This window comes from Cephus cinctus, unplaced genomic scaffold (assembly GCF_000341935.2).
Source record: "Cephus cinctus unplaced genomic scaffold, Ccin1 Ccin1_scaffold1239, whole genome shotgun sequence".
Taxonomy (NCBI): Eukaryota; Metazoa; Arthropoda; class Insecta; order Hymenoptera; family Cephidae; genus Cephus; species Cephus cinctus.
In genome coordinates this window covers 64,347-74,828 of record NW_014333691.1, presented here as the reverse complement: position 1 = coordinate 74,828, position 10,482 = coordinate 64,347, and the positions used below count along the sequence as shown (strand labels likewise).

Sequence of the window (10,482 nt, the reverse complement as noted above, 5' to 3'; positions counted from 1 at the left end):
AGTAACGCCCGACCTATATTACACATTCGCCGGTGGCGGCGCGACCTCCTGACAATTTCGGTTACGCTGCAACTTCGCTGGAAAGTTTCTTGGCAAAGTGAATTATTAAAACAATCTTCTCGAATACGGTTAAACGGCACGTTAACGAGGCTCGAAGAATCTGAGATGGAATTATTGGTGCTACTCGACACGCATGCGTCTCCCTCTGACAAATTGTTCAGCTATAAAGAGCAGGTTATTCAATTCTCAGGTGTGTCAACGCACGACTACTTTTCTTTTTAGGTCAAAAGATAAGTATTAGGAACAATTGAGGACAAATGGTGTTGAATTGCAGAATGGAGAATTGCAAGATTATTTCTTTTGATCTTTCGATCGGACTCTAAGGGATTTTATTAGCTAAACTATTTCCACTGGAATCTCCACGGCTATCCTGGCTATCCTGGCTATCCTGGCTATCCTGGCTATCCTGGCTATCCTCTTTGCCTTGAAGTATCTCTCAGGCAGAACTTGCTGGATTCTATTTGTAGATCCAAGTCGTCCAGCAAGCGATGGCATAAAAAGGCCGATTTTGAGTTCGCCGCGTAAACGTTATCGATGCTTGAGGGATACAAATATTTTCCCTCTTTTGCCAGAAGCATAATAGAAAAGCCGTTTTCTTGCCGTAAATGCCCCGCTAGGAGGACTGTGGTAGGGGTGTTTCTCCCCAATTTCCAAGATTATTAGGAAAAAGGGCTGGTTTATCTTCGATTTGGTTTGGTTCTTGAGTTTCGAGTGACACAAAAAAGACAAGGGAAGCTCGAAGGGACGTTTCTTTGAGCCTTTTTCGTTGCGTCTTCTTCGTTACCTTCACTCGCGACTCTCTACTTGTCTCTTACTCTATAGTCTGCACTTGGCAAAGAATGAGCTCACTCGGTACAAATACGTAGGTCAGCCTGAAAACTTTGAGCCTGAGCCGAGTGGTTTGTAGTTTCGCAGTTTTGCATCGCATTGCATCGCATTGCATCGCATTGCATAATGCAGCCGACGGTCGAAACTTGTGGCCACTCGTAGCAGGTAGAAGCGAGCCATGGGCCACGTGCCACGTGCCACGTGCACTAGGTACGGCCCTGCCTGCAGTCAGACGGCAGCCTCGCCAATAGATTGTCGACGACATAGAACCGTCTCCGTTGTACTTGGGACGGCGAGCGAAGAGAAAAAAGATGAAGCAAAAGAAAGAAGATGATGCAAAGAGAAATAAATAAGAGTGTCCTTTTCTACAGCTGCAACAAAAGCGGGTAAAAGAAGCCGGAAGAGAATCCTCCCACTCTCTCTCTCTCTCTCGCTAAGATACTTTGCTAGATTCTTGGAAATTTCTGCTTGTTGATTCTTCTTTTATTCCGTCGTTGCTTACATAACTTTGCGCTGGAAGAAACGTCTTCGCACCACTTGTAGTCTTATCGAAAAGGATTGCACCGCTCGATGCTTCACTGACGCTTCTTCTCTTGTGATTTTCATTGTAATCGGGAAATTCTCGGCGAATTTACTGAAGATACAGTAACCCGACTTATTGCTCGCGTTCGTTATGAACGTCGCAGGCGATGTAGTCGCGCCTTATGGGTGAGCCTTAACGTGACACGTGCATGCAGCGCGACCCGGGTCGCCGTTGGCCTCCTCGAGGATTAACGTTCATGCAAACGAGCCCGAAGCAAACACTCCGGAACTCCAATATGAAGACGCGGATTGCGTCCTGGTTGCACTGCGAGGGAACTTCCGGAAGCGCGCGGAAGCTGTCGACCTTTGGCTACCTGCTACCTTAGGCGAATAATCGGACGAGCGATCGATCTCGCAGATTGAAAATCAGCCATAAGTCCAGGGCAGCTCAGGTCCAGCGGAGGATGGCCACGGGCCGACCTTTGAAGCTACCATTGGAAGGACCGTCCACACGTTGGTTCGCAGGAGCGTTTAGCCCGGCCTCGCTTCCTCGTGCTTCCCTTTAGTGCCTTCGACGTCTCGTTAAATAGTCGCCACTGTGTGCGTCTCGTAGATGCGAATACCGCAGTGCGCTGCTGACGTCAGCCATACTGGGAAGCGTTTTGATGGGCTCGTTGTCACTCGATTGTCATAACAAAGAAATTGATGAGATAATAAGGATAGGTAAGGGCGCTCCAGCAATTCGCCTGGAGCCTCGGCCGTGCGTGTCCCGTTTACACACAGGACGCTCGCTGCTGCATCAGGACTCCAGCGTGTTTCGCACCACGCTCGATCCTGGCTCTTGATTATTCTGTCCGTCGGTTCAGTCGCAGCTCTCTCTCTCTCTCTCTCTCTCTCTCTCTCTCTTCCTCCCTTTACGCGTCGCGCAGAGAGGACAGACAGGACAGGCAGGACAGACAGGCCGCACCTGTGTGTGCACATGTGGCAAAGGGTTAGGATACACTGACCGATATTCTGGAAGCCCGGCTTAGCCTAACTAACCACTAAGAATTCCTGCAGAACATTCGGAATGCGGTCGTCTGGAATGACGGGAGCAGCGCAGGTCGCTCTAGCGAGTGCTACCGGAGGCAACTGGAGGCAGCGTGTCGTACGAGTGTCTGGCCAATTCGAATGGACCAGTCTCGTGTACGTGAAACAAGGGTGGTCATGTGAAAAGTTAGGAGGAACTTTGATTCAGGTAATTTCTCAGCGCAATTACGTCTCTCCGAAGAGCAGCGTATATTGTCCCAGCTGCACGGTAGACCAGGTAGACCAAGAGGCGCTTCGGTTGGAGCCATTTGATGCAGGGCTCCTTGCTGCCTTGCAGACGGTATTATCCCAACTGGTTAAGTACACACACGTAGCGTAGCAGAGGACACCTAAGTAGAGAAGCCCGGTAGCACGCCAGGCCATTATGGAGCCAGTTGCTAAGCTTTGAGCAAGCGAGCAGGGCAATATACGCCCGATGCAATGTAGATATTCACACAGCAATCCGTACTTAGTCCAAGGTGAAGCACCGCTAGGCAAAGCGAAGCAATGCAAGCACGCGACCTCCAGCTTTGGGGCCGTCTGACCAGGTTCGGGCTGCAGCTACTAGCCACTTGCTACTCGGCTGTCCCACTATGGTGGTATCGGCACCGCTAGCAGCGATGTCTAGCACTGGAGCAATGTAGAGCGGTGTAGAGCGGTGTAGAGCGGCCGGGACCGAGGCCACGTAGCTCCCAGCCTCTCCCGGGGTTGGCAACCCCCGATCGATTCGCGGAAAGTAAATAAAATTCGGCCCTTATTCCCGACTCCGTCCTCTCCGAGCCCTCCGAGCCCTCCGAGCCCTCCGACCTTCTCCGTCCCTTCCTACAAAGTGCTTGACAGGCTACACAGTCTGTAGCGTGCAACTACGTACATTGCTCCTGTTCCTCCTGTTCCTCCTGTTCCTCCTGTTCCTCCTGCAATTTGATCGCTCCCATCGTGCCCTCATCTCTGGTCGGCCGCACTCGATCTCGAGTGGGCACTTCCGCTCCCCCCGCGCCCCTCCTCTCCTTCCCAAAACATCACGCCTTCTGCCTGTTTTTCAATCCACGTTAACTAAAACTACAATATACATAGATAACGTTTCGCCTGGCTTCCCCCAGTCCACGTAACAATACATTCTTTATCTCCGATTCGGGATCAATTAATCTTACGTCATTAACTCGAAAAGCAATTACCTACCTTTGCAGTGCTCTCTAAACTTTTTGGGCAACCTACAAGGACATTTGCTGCTTCTGTGAAATGCTTTCAGAATTAAGAAATCGACGAGTGGCATTTGGTGTCATTCAATTATTCAAACATTTCTCTTTCTTCAGCCACCCACGTACCCTCTCTCTCTCTTTTTCTTTCTCTCTTTTTCGGTGACGACCCTGCACAGACACTTCTTTCGTCTCTCGGGTCAATTCACATTCTATCTTTATTTGTATTGTACTTCGTGTACTTTATTTTTCATCGTTATCAGTATTCAGAGAGAGAAAACATTTTCATGAAATTTGTGTGCAGGCCACCAATGTCAACATTAGTCTCTGAGGGGGTGGATGACGAGGATTGGGTGTGTGGGTGTGTGGGGTACTGTGGGGAGGGGGGACGGGGGGGGGTGAAGTGTCACCAACAAAATTAATTAACTTGAATCGATTAATTTGTGCAGCCTTACGCATACTCGCCCGCACGCACGCACGCACGCACACGCACACGCACACGGTGATCGCGCGAGCGCAACCCTATTATATTCTGTTTTCGCAGTGTCGAGCCGCGGAACGGATAGTGCTCCGAGGGTCGTCCATCATTTTGCCAGTTCGCAAATTAATTATCTCGTGAGCATAATATTAATTAATAATGGTAATTAAAATCCTCGCGACTCCGCGACTCCGCGACGCCTGCCCAATGAGCTTATCCGACTGGTGCTTTATACACATGTGCACACAGCGACTATACTCCCCATGTCGCTGCTACTCTCGTGTTTTCCAACCTGACGAACTTTCACCTCCCCTGGCGCTTCATTCCTCCAGCTCTTTCACTCTCCTTGCTCCTTTGTTATTTCACCTTGTTTGCGATTAGCCACTATCCTCCTCCTATGCATTTGCGTGTCACGTGGACCTCGCAGTGATCAGTGTGGGATATCCTTGTCTCCCAAGTTTTGGCACGGGGATCAACTATATACGAGTATTGTATCCGTTTAATGAGAGACTGGTCTCAGGCTGCGACGCAACGTTTTCCTGGCACTTTCTTCCGTCCGGAATCGAGAGAAGGTCAGAGTGAAAGTCAGACAAAGGAGCGTGCATTCCGTATAAGGCTTATTTAGATCATTTTAATTGGTGCCTGCATACAGAGATGATAATTGGTCAGCCCTACACGGACATGCTCAGCGGGCAGCCTTGCGTTTCATGTGTCTAGACATATGTATATGTATGCACGTGCCGGAGAATCTTGTTGGACAGTAATTTTGGAACTTCTAAATTTCTGAATTTCCGAAAAATCATGATGCACGTTCCATGTCGACGACTCGTTTAAAATCTCTTTGTTCCGCAGATACAATTTTGCTTCGACCTCTTGTTAATTCCGTGAGAATTCCAATCTGTCACCCTTGAGGCTGCCTACCCTTCCGTCCCCGGCGACTATAACGACCGTATAATGATTCCGTTAGCTCCACGTCCGACAGGATTCCAGTATTAGCGGGAAGCTGCCATTCCATCGGTTTCCAATTGACGAAATCGCTTGCGCGCTGTTGGGAATTAAGCGCTCGGCTGCATTCGAAACGCGCCTCGACATCAACGTGTTTCGTTAATTGTGTCGAAGCGCAGAAAGTTTGAGGAGCCAGTAGAAATTTAGTCAGCCGCGTTTCCAGCCGATCGACGGGACGCAGGACACTTCCGTGCGTGTCAACTTGGAATTTGCCCGTGGCGGCGCCAAACCGCTGATCATAGAAACAAACAGAGAGACGTACGTACTAATGGCCTTAGTGTCGGCCTGACAGCTGACTGACCGCCGTAATTGCAATTTCTACTTGGCTCACGCGTGTGCAGCCACTGCTGTGCACCGGATGCTTCCTTTCGACTGAAAAGAACTGTGGGCACTGGCTGGCTACGCGATAACTGCCGAAACATCGGATTAACCGTATTTGCCTTCGTAACGGGTACAAGACCTATTATTTGGCATTCTATTATTATTTCATAAGAGTAAAGAAGTTTTCGTCCTGCTTCTTTTCTTTTTCTTCTTTAATTTATGATCGCTTCAGTGATCACTTCCGGCCAGCTAGACGACACGTGTCAGTACTGCATGCAGGAAGTTGGCGTGAAGGCAGATTGAATGGATCTTTTCTGGCTCTCGCTCTGTCGCTCTCACTCGCACCCTCGGCCTTTCCTCGCGAACTTTCTTCCCGGACTGTACACTATGAGGCTGTCGTGTGCCGTTCCGACGACTTGATCTGCGCACTGTTGCCAACTTTGACACGATTCAGGAGCAATTCCAGACGACTGGCGAACGCGCGTCACAAGAGTGCCCCTTACCTGGATGGGTCATTCGATTCTAAGGGAAATAGTTTTGAATCGTCAGCGGGTTGTCCCGAAGCTTTGTCCTTCGGACTCGGCTGGGCCACCTGGGCAGGGTGGGAATTATGTGAATGATGGACTTTTCCGGAATGTGCGATCGAGCGTATAGCAATCTGCGGCTGTAAATTCCTATTCAATCTGGCGGCCTCGTATTGGTACCCCTGTAACCGCTGGTAGGTAAGAGATAATGGGTGCTTCTGTGTCGTTTGATAATTACCGCGTGCTCTAATTAGATTCGATTGCGCCTCGTCACGTTTACTCCATTAGGGAGAACCCTTGTCAGTCTCGCACTCTGCCACTCTGCCACTCTCCCACTCTCCCATTGTATTGCACTGGCTTCCTATGTCGTTCCCTTCAGAAGAGTCGAGACGTCGATGGCGCGACGACAACGCGGAGACGAGTTGCGAACTTCCATGCGTGCGTGTCAAATTATTAAACTATCAGTAGAAATCCCTGATTGCCTGTCGATGTAATCCGACAATAGAAATCTGGCTAACCTGTACTCGCGCCTATAACTATTATTGCCTGCATTGCACCAACTATATACCTAATACATCCAACTATAACTAGTGTAAGTCAACATTGATTTATGCAATTTATAAAATCTCATATGATTTCCTCTATGAAAATTGGCCAAAGCCTTAGCCGATAATCTTGCGAGGCGTCGGATGGCGAACACGACGTCGACGTCGACGTCGACGTCGAGCTGGCTGCTTGGCATCTGCTTGGCGTTGGTAGCGGCGGCAGCGTCTCTTTATTCCCTTGTAATTTCCGATAATGACGTTACCTTGGGGTAAGCCAGTTTAAGAGGGTGGCTAAAAGGGTGGCTGCCGTAGAGGACGTTGAGCTATGTTGACGCCATCAGGGCTAACGGTGAGCCTTATAAAAGGAGGCTGCTCTCTCCTAGAACATTAGTCGTTTTCGAATAATTGGTGCGGATACTATCCGCTGGTATTAACCATAAGGCCCCGGGATCCTCCACTTCCTTCCCTCTCCGTAGCCCTTTGCTCGATATTTCTTTTCTTTCCCGACCTCCAGGAAGAGGCTGAGGGTGAGCTCTTGCCGAGGGTGAACTCTCCGTGAGAAAGGACTCTCGGCGTAAGGAACTAGAATAAGGATATCCAGAGGGAAGGGGGGGGGGTGGGTCGGTGATTTATCAAGATTGTCTGTACTGCTGCTGGTTCTGCTATATAGCTATATAGCTGGAGCTACGCATGTACCCGCCTACGCGTCTACGCTCATTCACACTACTGTCTCTTCCTCCGTGCTCCGTTGTTTCCTGGCAGCCTTCCTTCCCAACTTCCTTCTCTCTAGCGCATCCCTCAAACATCCCCCGGAAACTCCGAGCCAGCAGCGAACCTCAGGCGCAACCCTCGCGACCCATCCATAATCCTAGCCCCTCCTCCTCCTCCTCCTCCTCCTCCTCGCTCTTCCTTCAAGGGATGTTTCTTTTAGCACATTCACATACCGAACGCCTTGATATTATATTTCATTTTCTTTTCCCTCGTTTCTCCCTTTTCCTTTTACTTTGTTTCATCTCCGTTAAAAGCATCCCTTGCGATATAAATATAACTCAACGTTCCGTGCACCATTGAGTGCACCACGAGATGCACGTAACGGGTGACTTGTGATTGATCCATCGATTTATCGATTCATCGATTCATCGATTCCAAGAATATCGCCCCAGTATCCACTATCCAGTATATTGGAACCGAAATAGCGTCGTCCTCCCCTTCGTCGGGAATCGAGGATCGGCTCGATTCCGAATAATTTGAGGACAGGAAGTTCCTGTAAACGGCCGTGAAATCCTGAATCCCGAATCCTGAAAAGGATTCCCAAGGCGGATCGTGACTCTCGACTCGACGATTCTTCACGGTGTGTTTTCTCACGGAATACGCACGGCGACACCTGTCGGCGTCGGTCCAGGACTGGTGCACCAGGTGCACCAGGTGCACCAGTATCACTCAGTCGCAGCATCCTCTATCCCGCATCAGACGAGGGGATTAGCTAATGCAGCCGTGCAGCATCTCACGACGTATCTGATGAATCCACGTCGGAGCTGAATCCGTTCGTGACCATTGGACATTTGTTGGACTTTGTCCGATGCGTCGCCTGGTCGCTCTTTGCTGCTGTTTTCAAACGTGCGGAGCACAGAGAGGACCGAGACGGGCTGGAAGGAAGCAAATCAATTTAACAAGAAATATTCAGATAAGTAATTGACAGGTTGAAATTCTGCTGAGAGACTCGTAGAGCTGCGGTAGCCAGACCACCCTGTGGCACCCTGTGGCACCCTGTGGCACCCGGGGATTAGACGGTGGAGAGAATTTTCAACGACCCGAGAGAATTTTCATCTACTTAACATGTTAAATGTGAGGAAATACATGGTGGGAATGAAGGAGAGGCGACGACGCAAGGGAGACGTCACGATTCACGACGCCAAATCAAATTTATTTTTCTCCTACATTTTATTCTTTTACATTGACGGACGATGGTTGGCAGCTCTGCAATGATTTTTTTTTAGTCACGTTGTCTTCCCAGTCGCCATTCGAATCGTTGAAATCGAATTCGCAAGGTTGCAATTATCACGTAGGTCGGGGATTCCATTGAACTTTGACTCGGAGCACGTGTCAACTGCTGCCTCTATAAGAGCAGGTGCGATTCTGTGCACGCACGTATTGCGAATCCTTATATTCTGACGGCCGAACTCAGACGGTCGCCTGATTCCACAATACGCATACAAGAATCACGCGTAATTTCGCAAACTCGCGAATCGAAGTTCGTCGCGGATATTTCCTCCGTTAAAGAGTCTTGGTCCTCGTCCCTCTGGTCCCCCCTCTTCCCTCCTCTTCCCTCCACACATCACAGTACCTGCAGCCTAGAGTGCACCTATAGTCTACTCGGCATAGGCATCCACTGAACACGTCTACCTGGGTGCACCCGTCGCGGCTAATAATGAACTCCTTCGATTTTAATTATCGCGTCGGTCGCGATCAGTGCGGATCGATAGACGGAGAATCGATTCGCGAATTATCGTTGCTCGAGTAATCGTTCGAAATGTTCCCTTCTCTCTCTCTCTCTCTCTCTCGCTCTCTCTTTCTGGATCCCTCTTTTTATTGGTCCAGCATAGCTCAACCGGAGTCTGGAAGTTCCTCCTGAATGGGCGGTGCTGAGGTCTCGCTCGACTTGACTTCGCAGAAGATTCTCTGACCCGGAACTCTTCGGGTCTTCTTCCAAGGGTGGCCGAAGGGACAAGATAAAAAATGCACATGCAGTGGGACAGCCTGCGCGCTGCAGGCAATCGGACGGGCAAATCGGATCCATTGAATCATTATCGGGTCCTTTGATCGTGCGCCGAGCAGAAGTGCGACTGACACGCAATCTGCCAGTATGGAATGTCCTTGGGGAATGAATTCCGAAATTCGAAAATTTCGTTTATTATGGAATTCGAGGACATGGTAAACGTCGCCCGAGTTGTCGAATATTGAGAATTTGACTTTTTATTTCTAAATGAAAACTGAATTTGAGGTTATCGTGATAAACTGCAATGCAACGCTTCAACTTGACGCGAGTTGAGATCCTGTTCGTCCGTCGGGCCTTCGAATTGCATTTTTCCTTTTTCAGTTGGCCTCGCGTGAGCCTCGTAAAGCGTCCAAGGCTAAGGGTTCTTTGAGGGTGCTCTCACACCGTTCCTCCCGTCCCTCGAGCCACCCGCCACCCGCCACCCGCAAGGTGTGTCCACGTGCGTGTCTCTGGCTCGGCCCCCACAGGCCCCCTCTGCCTGTGGTACACACATGTGTGCAGTGTGCCTGTAGATGCACCCACAGATGTAGGCTACTGTGGGATCCGCAATGCGTTCTGCTTGAAAGCGCCGCGCGTGAGTCGCGGTCGGCGGCGACAAGCGTCACGAGGGGAGGAGGGAGCGACGGCGAATTAAATGTAGGCGCAGAGTATCGATTGAACGTGAGGAGGCACATGGGCGGGACGGACGGGAGCCTGGAATTTTGGAATTTTGGAATTTTGGAATTTTGGAATTTTGGAATTTTGGAAAGAGAACTTTCCCGTCGACGGGACCGCGAATTTCCCATAAGAATCTTCTTGGCCGCGCAGATAAACACAGACGCGCACGAATTTGACGTGTCCACGCACTCAGACGCGTTTGACCTAACGATTGTCATTTTTGGAAGAAAAAACTATAACGAGGGAAATATCTGTTGGACTGAGAATTGTTGAATTGAAGCCGCTAGACGTAGGCGCACACGCGTGCGCATGGACACGTATGTGTTCTTGTACTTGACATGGTCGAATAATGGGGAAGAAGGAAAAACAAAAGGCAGCAAACGCATTGCGAAGCTGCACGATGCTTAAGCGTCAAGCGTCATTCAGGTATCGTTTGCTCAGTTTTAATTAGTCTGAAAAAGTTGGCAGTGAAAAACCGGCTAATTTTGTTCAGCCACCTCCC

The 10,482-nt window shown here is 49.8% G+C and overlaps 1 protein-coding gene across 2 annotated transcripts in view; it reads left to right on the top strand.

The window, feature by feature from the left end:
- LOC107272736 (irregular chiasm C-roughest protein) overlaps positions 1–10,482 on the top strand; it is a 59,927-nt gene that overhangs the window by 2,057 nt on the left and 47,388 nt on the right. The window lies entirely within an intron of this gene.